This window comes from Bos indicus, chromosome 8, assembly GCF_029378745.1.
Source record: "Bos indicus isolate NIAB-ARS_2022 breed Sahiwal x Tharparkar chromosome 8, NIAB-ARS_B.indTharparkar_mat_pri_1.0, whole genome shotgun sequence".
Lineage (NCBI taxonomy): Eukaryota > Metazoa > Chordata > Mammalia > Artiodactyla > Bovidae > Bos > Bos indicus.
This window is the reverse complement of record NC_091767.1, coordinates 110,374,136-110,397,684: the sequence shown is the minus strand read 5'-3', so window position 1 is coordinate 110,397,684 and position 23,549 is coordinate 110,374,136. Positions and strand designations below refer to the sequence as shown.

Below are 23,549 nucleotides of genomic sequence, written 5' to 3'. Positions count from 1 at the left end.
TGCAAGGGCATGGAGTGATTTCTCTGACACAAATCTCATCCCAACTGACCCCTTGTTCTCCTCTCCAAACTCATTAGTCACCACTCTTTCTATCACCCTTCAATGCCGAGGACCAGCCCCGGCTGATCCAGGGTATTCGAAGGGGAGACGGCGTTGGTGACTATTTATTTATTTATCAAAGATATAAAGAGTAATAGAATGAGGATAGCTCAGTAGGAAAATTCAGTGGAGAAAAGAAGCTGAGTAGCTTGGTTTACGCGGGAGACCAATAAAACTTCAAGACAAGAAGTTTGCACCACTTATGTACGCCGCAGGCACCCTCTCGAATAGCGGAAGGTGCCTCACCCTCTCGAGTGGGTCTTAGAAGCCCAGGCATAATTAGTAAGCGTGGTGGGTTCCGCGCTCCAGATGGAGACTCAGCTGGAAGTTAAAAGAAAGAATGACATGGGGAGACCAAGCGTTGGTGAGCAAGGCCCATAGCTTTATTTTTAACAGGGGCTTTTATACTCTAAGTTACATATAGAGGATAATAGGGGATGCAAAGTCAGCAGTCTTTGATTCTTATCAAAAACCAGGGTTTCTTTCCTGCAAATTTATCATATACAAATGGTTTAGGTGATTTACATCATCTTCTGGCCAGAAGGCCTACTAACATTTTATGACTCTTGACAAGGACTTATCAACAAAGACTTATTTTCTCTAAGAGTAATTATTTTAAGGTTTGGCGCCATCTTCCAAAGATAAAATTGCATTCCTATAGGGCGGATGTGTAATGGGTTTACAACAAAGGAAAGAATTTATTACCTTAAGTGTCTAAAGTTACTAACACCAAGGCCACTACTTATTTTTTCTACATACCAACTATATTAATTAATACACATTCAAGGATACAATTCAGGGGATGTGAAAACTTGGCAACAAGCATTGGCTCATCAATGAAATCCTTTACTAGTTTATTCTGACAGTTTCTAACTCTCTGAGAGGCTCTAAAGCTATTTGAATATCTTAAGCTTCCTGTGCCTCTCGAGGCTGGGAGACTGTAAACAATCGTATGCATAGCTGCAGGAGTCCGGGTAAACTTGTCAGGCGAGTTAGAGAGCCATCTGAGGGGTTTGGATTTAAACACTCCTAATTGCCCAGGAACTTTATTAATTGGAGCTGAAAGTTAACTCTCTGACAGAGAGAGCGAGATGGTGGTAGGGGACAGCCCCCAGTAAAGTCAGAGGTGAGAGCACAAAGCAATAAAGTAGGCAGACTCTGGTTTTTTGGGGGGTAGATGCTCGAGAATATCCGGGCGGACTCCTGAAGCTCGATCCCGCCTTTGCGTATGCCGAGCCTCCTTCCTCATGACCTTTGTCACGAGCGGAATGCCTCACCGGCTCCCGGCACTTCAAACCCCAGCTACACTGGACAATTTGCAGCTCCCTAATGCTCTGCTCAGAGAAGGCAATGGCATCCCACTCCAGTACTCTTGCTTGGAAAATCCCATGGACGAAGGAGCCTGGTAGGCTGCAGTCCATGGGGTCGCTAAGAGTCAGACACGACTGAGCGACTTCACTTTCACCTTTCACTTTCATGCATTGGAGAAGGAAATGGCAACCCACTCCGGTGTTCTTGCCTGGAGAATCCCAGGGATGGCTGAGCCTGGCGGGCTGCCGTCTATGGGGTCGCACAGAGTCGGACACGACTGAAGCGACTTAGCAGCAGCAGCAGCAATGTTCTGCTGCCTCTTGCTACAAGGCCTTTTTACCCACCTTAGACTCTCCTTCCCAGTTTTTTGATTCTCTAACGCCTACATATTTGGGGGTCAGCTATTAAATCATATCTTCCAAGGAGCCTTCTCTAACTACCCTCTGCTGATCAAGGGAGGTATTCTTACTCCATGAAAGTCTCATGGATTTCAAGTTTCTTGAGGGCAAGAGCTGTGTCTGTCTTGTTCATCTTTGTGTCCCCAGCATCTACCATAGTTCCTGACATACTATTCAGTTCAGTTCAGTTCAGTTCAGTCGCTCAGTCACGTCCGACTTTTTGCCACCCCATGAATCGCAGCACGCCAGGCCTCCCTGTCCATCACCAACTCCCGGAGTTCACTCAGACTCACGTCCATCGAGTCAGTGATGCCATCCAGCCATCTCATCCTCGGTTGTCCCCTTCTCCTCCTGCCCCCAATCCCTCCCAGCATCAGAGTATTTTCCAATGAGTCAACTCTTCACATGAGGTGGCCAAAGTATTGGAGTTTCAGCTTTAGCATCATTCCTTCCAAAGAACACCCAGGGCTGATCTCCTTCAGAATGGACTGGTTGGATCTCCTTGCAGTCCAAGGGACTCTCAAGAGTCTTCTCCAACACCACAGTTCAAAAGCATCAATTCTTCGGCGCTCAGCTTTCCTCACAGTCCAACTCTTGCATCCATACATGACCACAGGAAAAACCATAGCCTTGGCTACACGGACCTTTGTTATCAAAGTAATGTCTCTGCTTTTCAATATGCTATCTAGGTTGGTCACAACTTTCCTTCCAAGGAGTAAGCGTATTTTAACTTCATGGCTGCAGTCACCATCTGCAGTGATTTTGGAGCCCCAAAAAATAAAGTCTGACACTGTTTTCACTGTTTCCCCATCTATTTCCCATGAAGTGATGGGACCAGATGCCATGATCTTCATTTTCTGAATGTTGAGCTTTAAGCCAACTTTTTCACTCTCCACTTTCACTTTCATCAAGAGGCTTTTTAGTTCCTCTTCACTTTCTGCCATAAGGGTGGTGTCATCTGCATATCTGAGGTTATTGATATTTCTCCTGGCAATCTTGATTTCAGCTTGTGCTTTTTCCAGCCCATCATTTCTCATGATGTACTCTGCATATAAGTTAAATAAGCAGGGTGATAATATACAGCCTTGATGTCCTCCTTTTCCTATTTGGAACCAGTCTGTTGTTCCATGTCCAGTTCTAACTGTTGCTTCCTGACCTTCATACAGGTTTCTCAAGAGGCAGGTCAGATGGTCTGGTATTCCCATCTCTTGAAGAATTTTCCAGTTTATTGTGATCCACATAGTCAAAGGCTTTGGCATAGTCAATAAAGCAGAAATAGATGTTTTTTCTGGAACTCTCTTGCTTTTTCCATGATCCAGCAGATGTTGGCAATTTCATCTCTGGTTCCTCTGCCTTTTCTAAAACCAGCTTGAACATCTGGAATTTCATGGTTCATGTATTGCTGAAGCCTGGCTTGGAGAATTTTGAGCATTACTTTACTAGTATGTGAGATGAGTGCAACTGTGCAGTAGTTTGAGCATTCTTTGGCATTGCCTTTCTTTGGAATTGGAATGAAAACTGACCTTTTCCAGTCCTGTGGCCATTGCTGAGTTTTCCAAATTTGCTGGCATATTGAGTGAAGCACTTTCACAGCATCATCTTTCAGGATTTGAAATAGCTCAACTGGAATTCCATCACCTCCACTAGCTTTGTTCACAGTGATGCTTCCTAAGGCCCACTTGACTTCACATTTCAGGATGTCTGGCTCTAGGTGAGTGATCACACCATTGTGATTATCTTGGTCGTGAAGATCTTTTTTGTACAGTTCTTCTATGTATTCTTGCCACCTCTTCTTAATATCTTCTGCTTCTGTTAGGTCCATACCATTTTTGTCGTTTATCGAGCCCATCTTTGCATGAAATGTTCCCTTGGTATCTCTAATTTTTTTGAAGAGATCTCTAGTCTTTCCCATTCTGCTGTTCTCCTCTGTTTCTTTGCATTGATTGCTGAGGAAGGCTTTCTTATCTCTTCTTGCTATTCTTTGAAACTCTGCATTCAGATGCTTATATCTTTCCTTTTCTCCTTTGCTTTTCACTTCTCTTGTTTTCACAGCTATTTGTAAGGCCTCCTCAGACAGCCATTTTGCTTTTTTGCATTTCTTTTCCATGGAGATGGTCGTGTTCCCTGTCTCCTGTACAACGTCACGAACCTCCGTCCATAGTTCATCAGGCACTCTATCTATCAGATCTAGTCCCTTAAATCTATTTCTCACTTCCACTGTATAATCATAAGAGATTTGATTTAGGTCATACCTGAATAGTCTAATGGTTTTCCCCACTTTCTTCTACTATTAGGGAACATAAAGTATTGACTGGCTAAATGCATATTTCTCTTTCCAGACCTACACAAGAGCCAAGTGTCACAGTCTCCCTTTACTCTAACAGCATGAACTGTGTTTTCTTTGTTCTTTTGTTCATTAGTTGTCATATTACCTTCACTAGCAAATAATATCAAAATTTTCAGCTTCAGGAAAAACACAGATAGTTCCAATCTCTTGTTTGAGCTGGCACAGCATAACTCTTGTATTTATGAGTTCCCCACTACCCTGTACTTTGCCATCATGAACAGATGTTTACTCTCCTAGATTCTTCTCCCTGTCCCTTTCCTGAGAAGTAGGGAGATTATTCACCACTATTTCCATTCACAACCAACATTGCTATTAACTTTTAAGAACAATTGCCACATTCCTACCCACATTTTCCCACTCCTCAAATTCCTAATTCCTACTAGCCTATGGCAGAAGGAAATGAGTCAGTAAGTTGGCATGTCATTTAAGAAAGAAGGTCAGCCCTAGGTCTAGGATCTTCTCTCTCTCTCTCTCTTTATATTGTTTATTTAATTTATTTATTTTGGCTATGTCGGGTCTAGTTGCAGTACGTGGAATCTTCATTGCATCATGCGAATCTTTTGTTGTGGAGATGGACTTTCTACTTGTGGTGTGTGGGCAGTGTGTGGGCTCCAGAGCATGTAGGCTTCAGTGGCTGGGGCGCCTGGGCTCTCTAGTTGTGGCACGTAGACTCTGGAGCATGCAGGCTCACCTGGGCTCTCTAGTTGTGGCTCACAGACTTGAGCATGCGGGCTCAGTATCTGTAGCACGGGCTTGGTTGCTCCACTGCATGTAGGATATTAGTTCCCCAGTCAGGGATCAAATCGGCATCCCCTGCACTGCAAGGCAGATTTCTTAACCACTGGGCCATCAGGGAGGTCCCTGGGATCTTTCCTCTATTTTACTTCACTGGACTCTTCCACAGTTAGGCTAGACATTCACATATAATTTTATTATTTTTTAAAATCAGTAGCCTTTCTGTAGTTACTTGATAACATAGCTTATCATGATTAAGGCAATGGAACGCTAACTTACCTTCTCATAAAATGTTTTCACAGAACCAGACCTGGCACTAAGTGAATGCTAGCTAGGTGCTGATGATTACCACCCCCGCCACTACGACCACCGTCATCATTACTAGCAATGCAAAGTAAAGTATCAGGTTTTACATTTTTTTGACACTATCTTCTTTAGGTTAGAAATGATGACCAGGCCTTCCAGGAGAATATTAGGCCAGCAGTGACTATCAAGCAGTAGCCTACTCATCACGCAGCCAAAGTTTCCTTTCGCTTAGCTGGACAGACAGGTACAAGAGTTTGCTTGTGGGAGAACATCTGAGCATAACGGTTACCCCTAAAAGTCCATACGTTGACAAGATTACACACTACAATTATGTGGTAAGTTCAGTATCTTACTCGCATCTAGTCCCCTGCTTGCAACATTTTCTTTACTTACGGAAATAATCCTTTCGATATTCCTTACCCGACACACAGCACTTGTTGCTGTCGTTTAGTTGGTAAGTTGTGTCCGACTCTTTGTGACCCCATGGACTGTAGCCTTCCAGGCTCCTGTCTCCATGGGGTTTCCCAGGCAAGAATACTGGAGTGGATCGCTATTTCCTTCTCCAAGGGATCTTCCCGACCCAGGGATTAAACCCCCCTCTCCTGAATTGTCAGGTGGATTCTGTACTGCTGAGCCACCAGGGAAGCCCCAGCACAGGGCAGTATCCAGTGGATATTTAGCAAATGAATGGATGAACTTACATCATGCCTTAGAGTCCATAGAACACATTCACAAACATCTTCTCCACAGAGTCTGATGACACCTTTTTGAGCTCAGCAGACAGTGAAACAGCCTGGAGAGGCTGAGTGACCTGCCATATTCACAGGTAGTTAGTGGTTTTAGGATTTCCTTCAAGATCTTCTGACTCCTAGACAGATCTTCCTTCCAGGACACAATGCTCAGGATTTGATCAGAGCCTGCGTTCAGTCCCCAGACTCATCAGTGACCTCAGCAATGTTTTATGGCCAAGCAGAGCATTACCGAGCATTGGACTGCTAAGCCTTGCCAACATTCCTCAAGAACACACCATGTTTACAAAGGGAAGAGTTTAAGTCCTATGCTCAAGGACAGATACAGTGATTCCAAGCACTTTTCATAGCTTTTGAAAATATACACTAGCAAGGATGGCAGCATGATATACTGGAAAAGGCCTGAGCTTTGAGTCAACAAGATCAAGGTTCCTGCCTCGATAAATCTGCGTTTAGAAGCGAACCTTTGAATACAAACAATTCCAAACTATCTTTCTTTCAGTAACTGATAACATCTTGTTTACTAAGCCGTTTGTTGGAATAAGCAATAACCTTATTGATTCTGAGAGAGGTACCTTTTAATCTAAGGGGACAGTTTACACCTGTGAGCTTCCATTTCTGTAACTACTAAGTGGGGTTAGTAAAGCCGCAATATACAGCTGTGAGGGTTGAATGTGTTCAAGAACGTGTGCCTGATGTATAGAAGATGCTTGATGAACATCAGTTCTCTTCCGTTTTATCACCTTCCTAGTTCATAGCTCAGCATTAGACCCAATCTGAGGCACATTTGTTGCTGTGTATTTTTAGATTTCCTCTAAGGGCAGAATTGTCGGAGAAGGCAATGGCACCCCACTCCAGTGTTCTTGCCTGGAGAATCCCAGGGACGGGGGAGCCTGGTGGGCTGCCGTCTGTGGGGTCGCATAGAGTCGGACACGACTGAAGCGACTTAGTAGCAGCAGCAGCAGCAAGGGCAGAATTGTACACTTTGGCACAGAGAGGAGACTCCCAGGTTCATCTTACCAACTTCTAAACCACGTGACTCAACACACAGTCCCTGCAGCCTGTGCGCTGGCCCACTGTCTTGTCACAGGGAAGCAGCAGAGCAGGAGTGTCGGGCCCACTCTGCCTAAATGCTGCAGAAACGTGAGGTGGCCAGCTCCAGGCGGGCCGCAGATACTCTCCCCAGTGGAGTTCCTCTTGAATGACTGTTTAATAATCTCACACTAAGATACTTTCTTTTTCAATTAATTTTAGATCTGCTGCTGCTGCTAATCTCTGCATAGAGTAGAGTCAAACAAACTTGGTTGGTTAGAGTCAACCCCTTTAGTTATCCTTATAGGTATACAAAGGGTAACTGTCCAGTTAAATTACTTGCTAATTACTTTGTATTAGATGAACACATATTTGGGAATAGCCTCAATGAAATGCTAAAATGCAGTTTTCTCTGGGAATAAATTAAAACATAATTCAATCTACATTCAGCAACAAACTTTCAGGTGCAACCAATCCCAAACTATCTTCCTTTCAGTGACTGATGACACCATCGTGTTTATTAAGCCATTCGTTGGAATAAGCAATAACCTTACTGACTTTGGGAGAGGGTACATTTTAAGCTAATGCATAAAACTAAAGTTTCTTGCTCACTCCAGGGAAGTTATATGACTGAAAATACTAGAGTTCTGGTGAGTCGAGTGTATTAATTAATTGGAAAAGTGATAAAGAGGGGAGCAGAAAATAGGGACCTGGTTTGGGAAACTACATGGTTACCCATGAAAGCTGCAGCCATGAATCTCTCTTTGCTCACCTGCCCTTTCCCCCTCCTATCCCCTGATGCTGCTACTGCTGCTAAGTCACTTCAGTCGTGTCTGACTCTGTGTGACCCCATAGACGGCAGCCCACCAGGCTCCCCCATCCCTGGGATTCTCCAGGCAAGAACACTGGAGTGGGTTGCCATTTCCTTCTCCAATGCATGAAAGTGAAAAGTGAAAGTGAAGTCACTCAGTCATGTCCCCTAATAACCCATAAAAACTTCTTTTGGGTGCCACAAATCATGGTCACAAATTTTGATGAGGAATCAACCCTTCTCATCAAAAATAATTCATTGAGTATCCTTATGCCCTCTGTGCTCCGCTCTATCCTGAGTGGAACAGTAAACTAGAGGGTGTCATCTGATTCAGAATCTAGAAACTAGGGCTGGTAAGGACCATGAGGGGTAGTCAGTATTTACTTATTCGTTCATTCATTCAACTGCTCAAAGGATATCTTATTAGTTAATGCGTTGCATAAAGCTCCAAGAAAGGAGAGTGTAAACGATTTTCTAGGAAGTTCCATATCAGTGTTATACGCCTAAAGGCTTAGCTGTTGAACAGCGTGTATCTGTAGATACATGAGGTGAAAACTAGGGAAATCAAGAAAGGCTGGGAAAACTGGAGAATTAGATTTTAATATTCAGTCAGTGAATGACTTGAACAGTATCCGTAAGTCAATTGTTTCCCGTAATAGCCACTGAATGTTGTTTTTGAGGGAGTGATTTTCTTTCTGAACAGATACTTCAGACTTTAGATAAAGATGAGCCTGGCTGTGGAATAGGTGGTGGCAGCAATAATGCTGAAGTGTGCTACTGAGCAGGACTCACTGTCCTCACCAATGGAGATGCAGATGGCGCCCAAGAAGATGGTAAGTAACAGTTCTCAGCCAGTTCACATGAATATGCTTTTTATAAAAACACACTACCTTTTCTGGACCCACATTGATTCTCCCTTTAAATCCTCACTGCTCCCACAGCATGATTTTTAAAACTAAGTCAAACTTTTAAAATTTTATTGTGGTAAGAACATTTAGCATGAACTTTTCCCAATAACAAATTAAGTGTACAAAGCATTATTTTTTCTTTTTAATTTACTTTTTTATTGACAGATAATTGCTTTATAGAATTTTGTTGTTTCCTGTCAAACCTCAGTATGAATCAGCCATAGGTATACATATATTCCCTCCCTTTTTGAACCTCCCTCCCATCTCCCACCACATCCCACCCCTCTGGATTGATACAGAGCCCCTGTTTGAGTTTCCTAATCCATACAGAAATTTCCCATTGGCTATCTATTTTGCATATGGTAACGTAAGTTTCCATGTTACTCTTTCCATGCATCTCACCCTCTCCTCCCCTCTCCCCATGTTCATAAGTCTATTCTCTATGTCTGTTTCTCTATTGCTGCCCTGTGAATAATTCTTCAGTACCATTTTTCTAGATTCTGTACATGTGTGTTAGAATATGATATTTATCTTTCTCTTTCTGACTCACTTCATTCTGTATAATAGGTTCTAGGTTCATCCACCTCATCAGAACTGACTCAAATGTGTTCCTTTTTGTGGCTGAGTAATATTCCATTGTGTCTATATACCACAACTTCTTTATCCATTCATCTGTTGATGGACATCTAGGTTGCTTCCATGTTCTAGCTACTGTAAATAGTGCTGCAATTAACAATGGGATACATGTGTCTCTTTCAATTTTGGTTTCCTCAGGGTATATGCCTAAGACTGGGATTGCTGGGTCACATGGTGGTTTTATTCCTAGTTTTTTTTTTAAGAAATATCCATACCGTCTTCCACAGTGGCTGTATCAATTTACACTCCCACCAACAGTGCAACAGTGTTCCCTTTTCTCCACACCCTCTCCAGCATTTATTGTTTGTACACTTTTTGATGATGGCGACACTTACTCCTTGGAAGGGAAGTAATGACCAACCTAGATAGCATATTCAAAAGCAGAGACATTACTTTGCCAACAAAGGTCCATCTAGTCAAGGCTATGGTTTTTCCAGTAGTCATGTAGGGATGTGAGAGTTGGACTGTAAAGAAAGCTGAGCACCAAAGAATTGATGCTTTTGAACTGTGGTGTTGGAGAAGACTCTTGAGAGTCCCTTGGACTACAAGGAGATCCAACCAATCCATCCTAAAGGAGATCAGCCCTGGGTGTTCTTTGGAAGGACTGATGCTAAAGCTGAAACTCCAATACTTTGGCCACCTCATGCGAAGAGTTGACTCATTGGAAAAGACTCGATGCTGGGAGGGATCGGGGGCAGGAGGAGAAGGGGATGACTTCGGGGAGTGAGCTCCGCCTGTGGCAAAGGTCATGAGGAAGGAGGCTCGGCATACGCAAAGGCGGGATCGAGCCTCAGGAGTCCCCCTGGAAATTCTCGAGCATCTACCCCCAAAACCAGAGTCTGCCTACTTTCTGCTTTGTGCTTTCACCTACACCTCTGACTTTACAGGGGGCTGTCCCCCACTACCTCTCTCTGAAAAAAGAGTTAGCTTACAGCTCCAGTTAATAATTCCTGGGTGTGACAGTGTTTCAACCTACAAACTCCTTTGGAAATCCTCTAGCCTGCCTGAATAGGTTTTTCCGGCCACAAGTGATTGCTCAGAGCCTCCCAACTGTGAGAGGCATGAGATGTTCTAAACTGTCTAAACACAGACTCTTTTGAGCAGTTAAAAGATTGATTAGAAATTGTATTGGTGAAGGGTTTTTCACTTGTTGGGCCAATGTTTGCTGCTAAGTCTCCATATCCCTTACCTGCTGTGTCCCTGGCAGTGTATTGATTAATATAATTGGTGTTAAGTAGTAGCCTCAATGTTTGTAACCTTGGACCCTTGAGTTAATTCTTTTCTTGATTGAGCCCACCTCACCTTTGCCCTATAGGAATGCAGCTTTGTCCAATGCTTTTTTGGAGGCTGGTGCCTGACTTTGGAATAATCACCTTTAGAGAAAGATAAGTTTCTTAAAATGTTAACAGGCCTCCTGGCCAGAAGATGATATAATTCACCTGAACTTTTGCATATGATAAGTTTGAAAGCCTGGCTTCAATTAGGACCAGGAACTGCTGTCCTTGCATGACTCCACCCCTTCCCCCATTATCCTCTATGCACAACTTAAGGTATAAAAACTACTTTGGAAAATAAAGTGCGGGCCTTGTTCACTGAAACTTGGTCTCCCCGTGTCGCTCTCTCTCTCTCAAATTCTGGCTGAGTCTCCATCTGGAGCGTGGAACCCGCCATGCTTGCTAATTATGCCTGGGCTTCTAAGATCCGACCAGGGAGGCCTGTGTCTCCTCTCCTTCGGGAGAATGGAAGGACGCCTGCGGCCTACGTAAGTGGTGCAAACTTCTTGTCTTGAAGTTTTATTGGTCTCCCGCGTAAACCAAGCTACTCAGCCTCCTTTCTCCACTAAATTTTCCTACTGAGCTATCCTCATCCTATTACTCTTTATATCTTTGATAAAATATTTAAATAAATAGGTCGCCGACGCTGTCCCCGCTTCGAATACCCTGGATCAGCTGAGGCTGGTCCCCGGCAGATGACAGAGGATGAGATGGCTGGATGGCATCACCGACTCGATGGACGTGAGTTTAAGTGAACTCCGGGAGTTGGTGATGGACAGGGAGGCCTGACGTGCTGCGATTCATGGGGGCACAAAGAGTTGGACACGACTGAGTGACTGAACTGAACTGATTCTGACCGGTGTGAGGTGATATCTCACTGTGGTTTTGATTTGCATTTCTCTAATAATAAGTGATGTTGAGCATCTTTTCATGTGTGTTTGTTAGCCATCTGTATGTCTTCTTTGGAGAAATGTCTGTTTAGATCTTTTTCCTACTTTTTGATTGGGTTGTTTGTTTTTCTGGCATTGAGTTGTATGAGCTGCTTATACATTTTGGAAATTAATCCTTTGCCAGTTGTTTCATTTGTTATTATTTTCTCCCATTCTGAGGGTTGTCTTTTCACCTTGTTTATAGTTTCCTTTGCTGTGCAAAAGCTTTTAAGTTTAATCAAGTCCCACTTGTTTACATTTGTTTTTATTTCCACTACTCTAGGAGGTGGGTCATAGAGGCTCTTGCTTTGATTTATGTCATTGAGTGTTCTGCCTATGTTTTCCTCTATGAGTTTTATAGTTTCTTGTCTTACATTTAGGTCTTTAATCCATTTTGAGTTTATCTTTGTGTATGATATTAGGAAGTGTTCTAATTTCATTCTTTTACATGTAGCTGTCCAGTTTTCCCAGCACCATTTATTAAAGAGGCTGTCTTTGCCCCATTGTATATACATACAATGAATATACTTGGACTTGATTGACTATTTCCTTTTCCATGTTGGGGAAATTTTCAACTGTAATCTCTTCAAAAATTTTCTCATACCCTTTCTTTTCCTCTCTTCTTCTGGGACCCCTATTATTCAAATGTTGGTGCATTTGGTATTGTCCCAGAGGTCTCTGCAAGTATCCTCAGTTCTGTTCATTCTTTTTACTTTATTCTGCTCTTCAGAAGTTATTTCCACCATTTTACCTTCCAGCTCACTGATTCATTCTTATGCTTCAGATAATTCTGCTATTGATTCCTTCTAGAGTATTTTTAATTTCAGTAACTGTGTTGTTTGTCTGTGTATGTTTATTCTTTAATTCTTCTAGGTCTTTGTTAACTGATTCTTGAATTTCTCCATTTTGTTTTCAAGGTTTTTGATCATCTTGACTATAATTATTCTGAATTCTTTTTCAGGTAGTTGGCCTATTTCCTCTTCATGTATTTGGACTTTCCTTCATTTGTGTAGTATTTCTCTGTCTTTTCATTATTTTTTTTAAACTTATTGTGTTTGAGGTCTTCTTTTCCAATTCAAGGTTGAATTCTTTCTTCCTTGTGGTTTCTGCCTTCCTGAGGTTGGTCCAGTTGTTTGTGTAAGCTTTGGATAGGGTGAGATTTGTGCTGAGTTTTGTTTGTTTGTTTGTTTTTCCTCTGATGGGCAAGGCTGAGTGAGGTGATAATTTTGTCTGCTGATGATTGGGTTTGTATTTTTGTTCCGCTTGTTGTTTGGATGAGGCGTCCTGCACAGGGTGCTACTGGTGGTTTGGGTGGTGCCGGGTCTTGTGTTCAAGTGGTCTCCGTTGTGTGAGTTCTCACTATTTGATGCTCCCTAGGGTTAGTTCTCTGTTAATCTAGGGTCTTGGAGTCAGTGCTCCCACTCCAAAGCCTCAAGGCTTGATCTCCTTTTGAATCAAGCTTCTTCATGTACCAGAGAATTCCTTATAAAGCCTTCTGCATGTTTGAATCACTGTTTCATACTTAAAATATACACTGGTCCCAGTTTCCAAAATCCCAAGAGAGCAGAGGAAAACATGGCTTTTCCTGAAAGAACTGGGCACAACTTACAAAGCATTGTTGTTGCCTAGAGGTACAGTGTTGTACAGCAGCTCTCTAGAGCTTATTCATCTCACTTAATTGAAACGTTATTCTCAGTGATTAGTAACACTCTATTTTCCCCTCCCCTGAAAGTGAAAAGGAAAGCCACTCAGTCGTGTCTGACTCTTTGTGACCCCATGGACTATACAGTCCATGGAATTCTCCAGGCCAGAATACTGGAGTACGTAGCTGTTCCCTTCTCCAGGGGATCTTCCTAACCCAGGGATTGAACCCAGGTCTCCTGCATTACGGGCAGATTCTTTACCAGCTGAGCCACCAGGGAAGCCCTCTCCCCTAGCACCTGACAACTACCATTTCACTCTTTGATTCTATGAATTTGATTGTTTAGATACTTCATTAAGTAGAATCATACTATTTGTCTTTTTTCATTTCATTCCTCAAGGTTGGTCCATGTTGTTGCATAATGCAGAATTTTCTCTCTCTTTTAATGAATAGTAATTCAGTGCATATATATATATATATATATATATATACATATATATAATAAAGAAAATTTGTATACATACACACAATGGAATATTATGTGTTTGTATACATATTTATGTACATTTCCTTTATTCATTCATCTGTTAATGGACATTTAGGCTGTTCATACATGTTGGCTATTGTGAATAGTGCTGCAGTGAACACAGAGTGCTAACATCTTTTTGAGACCCAGATTTCAATTTTTGGATAATTACCCAGAAATAGGACTCGGAGAAGGCAATGGCACCCCACTCCAGTACTTTTGCCTAGAAAATCCTATGGACTGAGGAACCTGGTAGGCTGCAGTCCATGGGGTTGCTAGAGTCGGACACAACTGAGCGACTTCACTTTCACTTTTCACTTTTCACTTTCATGCATTGGAGAAAGAAATGGCAACCCACTCCAGTGTTCTTGCCTGGAGAGTCCCAGGGACGGGAAGCCTGGTGGGCTGCCGTCTATGGGGTCGCGCAGAGTTGGACACGACTAAAGCGACGCAGCAGCAGCAGCAGCAGAAGTAGGATTGCTGGGTCATATGGTAGTACTATTTTTACTTTTCTGAGGAACTTCCACACTGTTTCTCAAGTAGCTGCATCATTTTGCATTCCCACCAACAGTGTGCAAATGTTCTTTTTTCTCCAGATCCTCTCCAACACTTATTGTCTTTTTTTTTAATGAGCCATTTTGATAGGTATTAGGTGATATTGTGGTTTTGCATTGATAATTAGTGACTTGGAGTGTTTTTTTCATGCATGTTGGCCATTTTTATGTCTTTCTATGGATAGGGACTGGACTTTACCGATCTTTTGTTCCCAAGCTGCGAGACGGAAGGCACTCACTAAACCTGTTTTAAAGAAACGAATAAAACAACCTTAAAAATGCATGCATTCACTGATTTTTGTCTTATACTTGTAATTCTTGAGGTAATACTTCTGCGAAGAGCAGATAATGTGTGCCACCAAGAACTCTGCTCACTCTATGCATGTGCACGCCTGTACAGAAGGAGTATATAGGTCAGAATTGTTGTGGGAGCTGGGACATGCTCTCTGATAAAATGTGCTCAGTCTAATTCTCTAAACTGATAATTTATGTTATTTGATGGAAGTATTTATTCTGGGGGATGTTCTATTTTGTTACAGATGGATCATTTAAGAAAATTCTCCAATCAAGAAGAAATTTGAAAGAGAAAATTGAAAATCTAGGTGGTTCAAAGATTTGTGTTGTTTTCAGAGTTATAATGGAATAACTCAGGATCTGCTGCATTCTAACTGATTGATGTAGGGCAGTTGAAAAAGATCTGTGGGCACTTCCAACTTTTACTTTCCACAGGGGTAAAGCAGAATGATAAATTAATCACTAGTTATTTAGCACAGTCTTGATCTAAAGGAAATAGGTTACCAGTATGGCCTTTCTCTATAATTAGAGTTAGTTATTAATTGTCTCATAGATTTTACTCTCTATCAGAGTAACTGGTACCCAGTTAAATGCATGGCTTCCATTAAATTCTTGCAAAAGCTAGGTATGATGGACTTCAGGATGAAATAATAATCAGTTCAGTTCAGTTGCTCAGTCATATCTGACTCTTCCTGACTCCGTGGACTGCAGCACGCCAGGCTTCCCTGTCCATCACCAACTCCTGGAGCTTGCTCAAACTCAAGTCCATTGAGTCAGTGATGCCATCCAACCAAGTCTTCCTCTGTCGTCCCCTTCTCCTCCTGTCTTCAATCTTTCCTAGCATCAGGGTCTTTTCCAGTGAAATCATAATAGCCAACATTCATTAGATGCTTACTCTGTGCCAGGTGTTTTTAAGACTTATCATCAGATTTTCTCATTGAACACTCATCCCAATCACACGCAGTAGGTACTCTCAATACTCCCATTTTCCAGATAAAGACATCAGGGTGTAGAGAAATTAATAATGATTAATATGCCTAATGTCACATCAGGCAAGAATACTGGAGTGGGTAGCTGTTCCCTTCTCTAGAAACTATACTATCAGAGTGTTAGTCACTCAGTTGTGTCCAACTGTTTGTGACCCCATGGACTGTAGCTTGCCAGGCTCCTCTGTCCATGAAATTCTCCAGGCAAGAATACTGGAGTGGGTAACCATTCCTTTCTCCAGGGGATCTTCCTGACCCAAGGACTGAACCCAGGTCACCCACATTGCTGGCAGATTCTTTACTGCTGAGCCACAGCTCTCTTTTTCGGTACACCCGATGTCACAGGGTAGTGTGATGCACAGAAAGAATTTAAACCCAGGTCAGACAGATAGTAGATCCCACTGCACTGGTGACCACTGTGCTCTACTGGAAACTACTTCTTTTCTTTGGTGTATTAATGTTTAAGACCTATCCAGATTATTTGGAAGATGGGTCTGAAAAATCCAATTCTTATATACCATTTAAATTTCAGATACACTATTAATAATGTTAATTATTAATTATTGGAGGAGTTACAGATACTGTGTTGTCATAACCATAATAGCAACAACAAAGTTTCCTCCCATTTCAGCAGGTACATGCCTAAACAGTATCATTAGAAGACAGTATATAAGGAACAGTGTTTTTTAGAATCAGAGCCCATGTTTGGATCTTGGCTTCCAAGATATAGCTATGTGACCCTAGCCACATTACTTCATCTCTCCAAGCCTCAGTTTTTTTCTTACGCAAAATGGAGACAATTTCTCTCTGTCTTGCAGACTAAAGAGAATTAAATGAATTATGAGAGTTAAATAAGATTATGCAGGTAAAGCACTTAGCTCAGGAGGAATTCAATAAACAGTCACCCATAATGCTTCATTCTTGCCAAAGCCATAGTCTGACCTCGGCTAGGCAGAAATTATTATAATCATAATAATGGCAAAGTAAGCTTCTGAAAACTGAGCTATCTTGCCAAGTCCAAATGACTGGGAGAGATGGGTCCGCAACAAGTATCAGAGCTTCTACTCTGTGGTCCAGTGACCTTTGCACTTCATGATACTGCCTCTTGGCTTCAGGTCTGGTTCTGTCACTTAGCAGCTGGGCCCACTTGGACAAGCCCCTTCTGCTCTCTCCATTGCTGTTTCCTCATGTCTGATGAAGAAGCACAATACGTGCATGCTCAGTTATGTCTGACTCTTTGCAATCCCATGGACTGCAGCCCATCAGGCACCTCTGTCCGTGGAATCTTTCCAGGCAAGAATACTGGAGTGGGTTGTCATTTCCTACCCCAGGGGATCTTCCCAACCCAGGGATCAGACCCGGATCTCTTGCACCCCCTGCATCGGCAGGCAGATTCTGTACCACTGCACCGCCTGGGAAGCCAAGAACATGACCAGTTCTAAAGTCCCAGTCCACGGCTTTTGAGAAGACAGAAGAGGAGAGCAGCCTAAATGAAAGCTCTTCTTCTTCTATTCCCCCACTCAGACTTCATACTGACCGTGGCTTGATTGTCTTGGCCATGTCCAAGTGGAGGGTGACTGTTTAAGGGTTTTGAAACCAATCATACAGTCTAATTGAAAAAAACTCTAGGGATGTTTACAAGATGTTTACAAGATACAGGGTAAGACTTAGGTGTTCATGATGACTGTCTTCAAGGAATGGGTGCATATATGGCTTTTTCTATATAAAAGGATTAACTGTGAGTAGGGCTTCCCTGTTGGAGCAGATGGTAAAGAATCTGCCAGCAACTTGGGAGATTTGGGTTCGGTCCCTGGAGAAGGAAAATACCCTGGAGAAGGAAATGGAAACCCACTCTAGTATTCTTGCCTGGGAAATTCCATGAATGGAGAAGCCTGGTGGACTACAGTCCATTGGGTCACAAAGAGTTGGACACGACTAAGCAGCTAACGCTTCACTTCACATAACTCTGTGAGTACCAATAAGCGAATCAGTAATAGGAGTTAGATCGTTAGATTTTGATTTAGAAGATATAAGGGAGAGTTTTCCAGCCATTAGACTCTCTGTTATGGTACAGGCTGTCTGGGGAGAGAATACCTTCCCGTTCTAGGACTAGTGCCAGCAGGGGCTCGTCCACCACTGGTACTGGATGGAGTGGGGCAAGGGGGCAGGAAGCTGGCAGCAGCTCCTAAGTCCAGCCCTGAAACTTTGAATCTGCACTTGGCTAAGGGCAGTTGTATCATCATCTCAGCATCCACATTCAAACACCCTCTGATCCGGAAGTGCTGTTCTGGTGGAGCCCATCGGCCGGAAGAGACGTGCGAGCAGAGGGCTGCGCGCATTACCATCAGCCAGAAGTGTCAGAGCTTTCACTGGGTGTTGCAACCTGGCAAACAAAGTGAGGTTGGAGGAGTCTTTCATCCCTGTAATTCTGGGAAGGCAAGGTACATGTCAGAACTCCTACTCCATGTGCAGTGCAGGAAGAGGCCACTAGGCAGAGTTTGTGCTGCCATGGGAAGGAGCACTTCTAAACTTGGCTTAATGTAGGAAAAGTGAAGTATAAACTTCTTCAGTTCAGCTTAAAAAGCTGAGTGGGCAGAGGTGGTAATACTAGCTTGGACACCACTCGTCCCAGCTCTGTCACAAACCCACAATGTAGCAGCTGCACACCATTTTTTTTTTTTTAATTCCCTAAGAGCTAATGAAAAAGTTGGCTTAAAGCTCAACATTCAGAAAACGAAGATCATGGCATCTGGTCCCATCACTTCATGGGAAATAGATGGGGAAACAGTGGAAACAGTGTCAGACTTTATTGTTTCGGGCTCCAAAATCACTGCAGATGGTGACTGCAGCCATGAAATTAAAAGATGCTTACTCCTTGGAAGAAAAGTTATGACCAACCTAGATAGCATATTCGAAAGCAGAGACATTACTTTGACAACAAAGGTTCATCTAGTCAAGGCTATGGTTTTTCCAGAAGTCATGTATGGATGTGAGAGTTGGACTGTGAAGAAAGCTGAGCACTGAAGAATTGATGCTTTTGAACTGTGGTATTAGAGAAGACTCTTGAGAGTTCCTTGGACTGCAAGGATATCCAACCAGTCCATTCTGAAGGAGATCAGCCCTGGGTGTTCTTTGGAAGGAATGATGCTAAAGCTGAAACTCCAGTACTTTGGTGACCTCATGCGAAGAGTTGACTCATTGGAAAAGACTCTTATGCTGGATGGGATTGGGGGCAGGAGGAAAAGGGGACGACAGAGGATGAGATGGCTGGATGGCATCACCAACTCGATGGATGTGAGTCTGAGTGAACTCCAGGAGATTGTGATAGACAGGGAGGCCTGGCGTGCTGCGATTCATGGGGTCGCAAAGAGTCGGACACAACTGAGCGACTGAACTGAACTGAACTGAAGAGCTAATTTGTAAAATGAAATATTTGACTAAATGATTCTGTGATATTCATTCTGTGTGTCCATCACTGGCCATGCACAATACTTAAAGTCTTGCTTAAAGACAGTATTATAGTTTGAAGAAACAATATGTTATTACTTCATTTGCTACAAAGCATCAACAAGAAATAACAGAAGTAGAAGGAACCCCATAAGCGTGTGTATTAGTAGCAAAGAATTTCCTTTAGTTCAGTTTCACATAATTTGAGTGGTAAATACTGATGAGTACAATTTACTTAAATCTTATTTAATTTTACTGACTACCTTTTAGCCTATTTTCTTTGGTTTCTTCTTAATTCTAGCTGTACTACCATGAAGATCATGCAAGTCAATGTAGCGGATAACTAAGAAAAACATTGCAATTTTAGTTTAATTTTGTACTTTAAAAAAAGTCAATGACTTTACATTTTTATTATTTTAAAAATCTTTTATTAAAATGTTTCCAGTTTTATTGAGATATGATTAACACATAACATTGTATAATTTTCAGATATACACATGATGATTTGAATTGTATGAATACTGTGAAATGATTGCCACAATAAGTTTAAGATACATTACCTCTTATAATTACAAATTTTTCTTCCTTGTTAAATAGGTCTTAAAAAGAATTTAACAACTTGCTTGTACTTTTTCTCTGAAACTGTAAAAACATATAAATAAGTTAGCTCTGAAAAATATTTTAAGATATAAAACATCTTAAATTCTCAGCAATAGTTACAGGGAAATTCTCATGTAACTTATTTACATATATAAAGCATATATTTTCATGACTTAAAATTTGAAAGTAATACAATGTACAGACTTTAAAAATGCCAAAAAAAAAAATTTATCAGGAAATCAACAAAAAGTTTAAGAATAAGCATTAAAAAACCTGTTAATTTTCTTACACTACCCCTTCCCTAGAGTGTTAACACTGTGAACAGATTTCTAAATGGGATCATATTAATAAATGTGATACTGCATTTCTTCAATGTGCTTTTTAGAAATGTTAGAAAAATATCACAACTTACTTCCACATTAGTACACAGGAAGTAATAGTGTGAAGTATAAAGTAAAAATCCCTGACCTCACTACCCACCTGCTTTCCAAGATATTGTAGTTGTTTACATTTTTATATCCTTCCAGAAATTTTCTATGCCCATCAACATTTATATCTACATCTATATCTATACCTCTATATATTTTGTTCTTCCCACTCCAGTACTCTTATCTGGAAAATCCCATGGATGGAGGAGCCTGGTAGGCTGCAGTCCATTGGGTCGATGAGGGTCAGACCCGACTGAGTGACTTCACTTTCACTTTTCACTTTCATGCACTGGAGAAGGAAATAACAACCCACTCCAGTGTTCTTGCCTAGAGAATCCCAGGGACGGAGGAGCCTGGTGGGCTGCCGCCTATGGGGTCGCACAGAGTCAGACACGACTGAAGCGACTTAGCAGCAGCAGCAGCATGGGTTATTACCATTCTGCTCCTTGATTTTTATACTTAATATATTTTAGACACTTTAAATCAAAAATTTTGTTTTTCTGTTTAGATATAACAAAAATTAAATGTTTGGTAAAATTCCTTAAAATTTTTAATTAAAAGTTGAATGACGTACTTTAACAAATCACTCTATTGTATATTATGTTACCCTATCTTTTTATATTTCTAATTTAGATGTATCGAACACATACATAAGAATTGCAAGCAGAATTTGCTTGGAAAATTGGTTATGGAAAGTATATCATGTTCCTCAAAGGTATTCTAAAACTTTACTTTTAATTGCCTTAAGAAATTTTAATTATCCGAGCCTGACAGATAAATGGTCTGTCAGTCTTCCAAGGATTCCCTGGTAATTAAGGAGAGCACTGACATTTGGTCACAGTTAATTCGGTTGATCATTGAGTTGGTTTTTTCCCTCAGCACTTAGAAGAATTAATGATCTTTGCAGAAGAGTACTAATTCACTTGGCTTCCCTGGTGGCTCAGTGGTAAAGAATCCACCTGCCGATGCAGGAGACCCAAGTTTGACCCCTGGGTCCAGAAGATCCCCACGCCAGGATTCTTACTTGGAAAATCGAACGAACAGAGGAGCCTGGCTGGCTACAGTTTATGGGGCCACAAAATAGTGGACACGACTTAGCAACTAAACAATAATAACAACTTTACTCACCTTAAACTTTTACTAAGCAAGTAGTTTAGGGTGGTCTGGGCTTTGCATTTCTACATAATTATTTGAGTCTAGACAACTGCTTTGTAATAAACACTCTAACAATATATCATCCATTTTGGTATGTATTAAAGTACTGTAAATACTCCAAAGCTACTTATCTAACACATAAAAGGAGGTGTTATTTTCCTCACATAATAAACACACACTGTGAAATGCTGGTGATCTGTAGGCCTTGGGAAGCAGTCAGTTTCTGTTCAGTTATCATGACCTGTCTGATGCACAACAGCCTCCTTTATGCCATTTCCCCGTCTAAAACCACGTCTCCTTGACCTACCATGCAGAGCCTCTGCAGATTAAGACACCCTCCGCAGTGCTCTTGCTTACAGCTCCAGCTTATCTGCCAGCAACCCTCACCACCATCCCCCTACTGTGCACTTTCTGTATCATCAGTACCTGCTCTTTGCAGTCTTCATACTCTTTCCTTGAAGTCCTCTTTCTTAATCAACCCCCACCTCGCCCCTGGCGATCTGCATTTCACATTTAACAACCCAGCTCAGACATTGAGCTCTCCAAAAGTGGCCCCAAAGAATTAAATACTTCTCTGCATTCTCATTACAGTCTGTACATGCTAATATTGAAGCCCTTATTACCCTCTGTGATAACGTGCTTGTTTACCTATTTCTCTCCTTTTATTGAGTGAATTCCTTCAAGGCAGACCCTCTATTACTTATTCCCATACTCGGTCCTCGGACTGCACTATGCACATGATAGACACTTAGGAAATGTCCTTGGAAAAGATAACTAACCAATGGACTCTGGTGTTAGGAAAATTCCTTTTGTTTCAGCTCTTTTGTGTACTCTACTTTTCTTAGTAGGGGTCACTGAATGTAATTTAATTTTTATTTGCTAATTTACCACAGTCCTTTCAATGTATGGCAATGAAAACAAAAAGAGGGCCTATAGTCTAGGCTGAACCAGTTCACTCGGGCTGCTATACGAGCATACCACAGACTGTGGCTTACAGACAACAGAGATCCTCTTCTATCAGTCATGGAGCCTGGGAAGTCCAAGGTCAAGTTACCAGCAAATCCAGTGTCTGACGAGAGACTGCTTTCTGGTTCATGCACGGCTGTCTTTCATTCCAGCCCCTCATGGCAGAGGGACAAGGGAATTCCCAGGGGTCTTTTTTCTAAGGGCACTAATCTCATTCATGAGAGTTTTACCCTCATGACCTAATCACCTCCCAAAGACCACACCTCCAAGTAACAGCACTTAGGGAATTAAATTTCAATGTATGAATTTGGGGGTGGGCATTCAGTCTGTGGCAAACCATATGTATCTGCCTCATCTAAACAGTTTTGACCTACACACACAGCACTTTCAAGTGGCTCAACCTAATAGATATTCAGGTGGTTGGTCTGATATGTAAGAGGACCTTGTCAGCCTCTGTTCTTTTCTTACTTCATTCCCACCTGTCGCCACTGATTTAGCTTTGTCTGTGGTTTGCCTAAAGACCCCATATGGGAAAAGCACAAATATTCTAATTCATAGGAGAGCATGTTAAATTGATTCCAAGTTAATCAAGAATCACCTATGTTTGATGGCTTTGAAATATTTTATTTTCCATCAGGCATCAGCTAGAGTTGATACTACCTGATTTTCTAACTACCTGGGAAATTCAAGCTGTTGGTGTTTCAAATAAAGGTAAGCAGCTAGAGGGACACACTGAATCAGGGGGCAGTTTGTTCATCACGTTTGTTGTTTTATCAACAGTTCAACCAGGACTTTGGCAATGATATATTTTAGACTCTCATCCAAACCTAGAATAAAAGGAAATATCTATGTATGTGGACATACTTTGTTCATTTAAAGTTTTTACAGGCCAGCCATCATGTTGTGAGCAATGATTTCAAGTTCCAGCTTTCCTAAAATCTTTCTGATTTGCTGGGGGGTTGAGGTAGGGGATTAAAAACAAGTCTCATTACTGAGTTCTCCCCCAAGTTATGGGTAACAGTACACACCCATACCATTTGTAAAATTATTTTTAAAGAAAATTTATTTGATTTTTCACAAGTCAATATTTTCACCCAATAAATGGGTTCCATAATAATTAATGACTTTTTTGCTACATTGAAAAACAGGATTGGGACAGACTGTTAAAAAATATCTAGGCAACTGGGTAACCAGAACACCAACAGCAGCAACACAAGAGCAACAATCTGATAAAGTTAAGAGGATATTAAGTTCATCACTAAAAACAAAAAAGTGAGCACAGTACTGTACCACAAAGAAAAATAGCAAAGGCAGCTTGACAGGAAGTGACGTGAGTAGGGCTGAGGTGGCTGAGTTATGAAGACGATGAAGTGCACGGACATCTGGGCGAGCCGGGCCAGACTGAACCGAGAGGAA

At 41.7% G+C, this 23,549-nt stretch overlaps 1 long non-coding RNA gene across 9 annotated transcripts in view; it reads left to right on the top strand.

Annotated features, from left to right (window-relative positions):
• LOC109563412 (uncharacterized) overlaps window positions 1-23,549 on the top strand; it is a 47,934-nt gene that overhangs the window by 17,618 nt on the left and 6,767 nt on the right. For 6 of the 9 annotated variants that reach the window (XR_011568238.1, XR_011568237.1, XR_011568234.1 and 3 more), the window contains 3 exons: window positions 5,329-5,531; window positions 8,492-8,621; window positions 11,243-22,844. This is a non-coding gene — a long non-coding RNA (uncharacterized lncRNA). Of the gene's footprint in view, window positions 1-5,192; window positions 5,285-5,328; window positions 5,532-8,491; window positions 8,622-11,242; window positions 22,845-23,549 lie in introns of all 9 variants that reach the window. The other 3 variants (XR_011568232.1, XR_011568230.1, XR_011568231.1) reach the window with 3 other exon arrangements.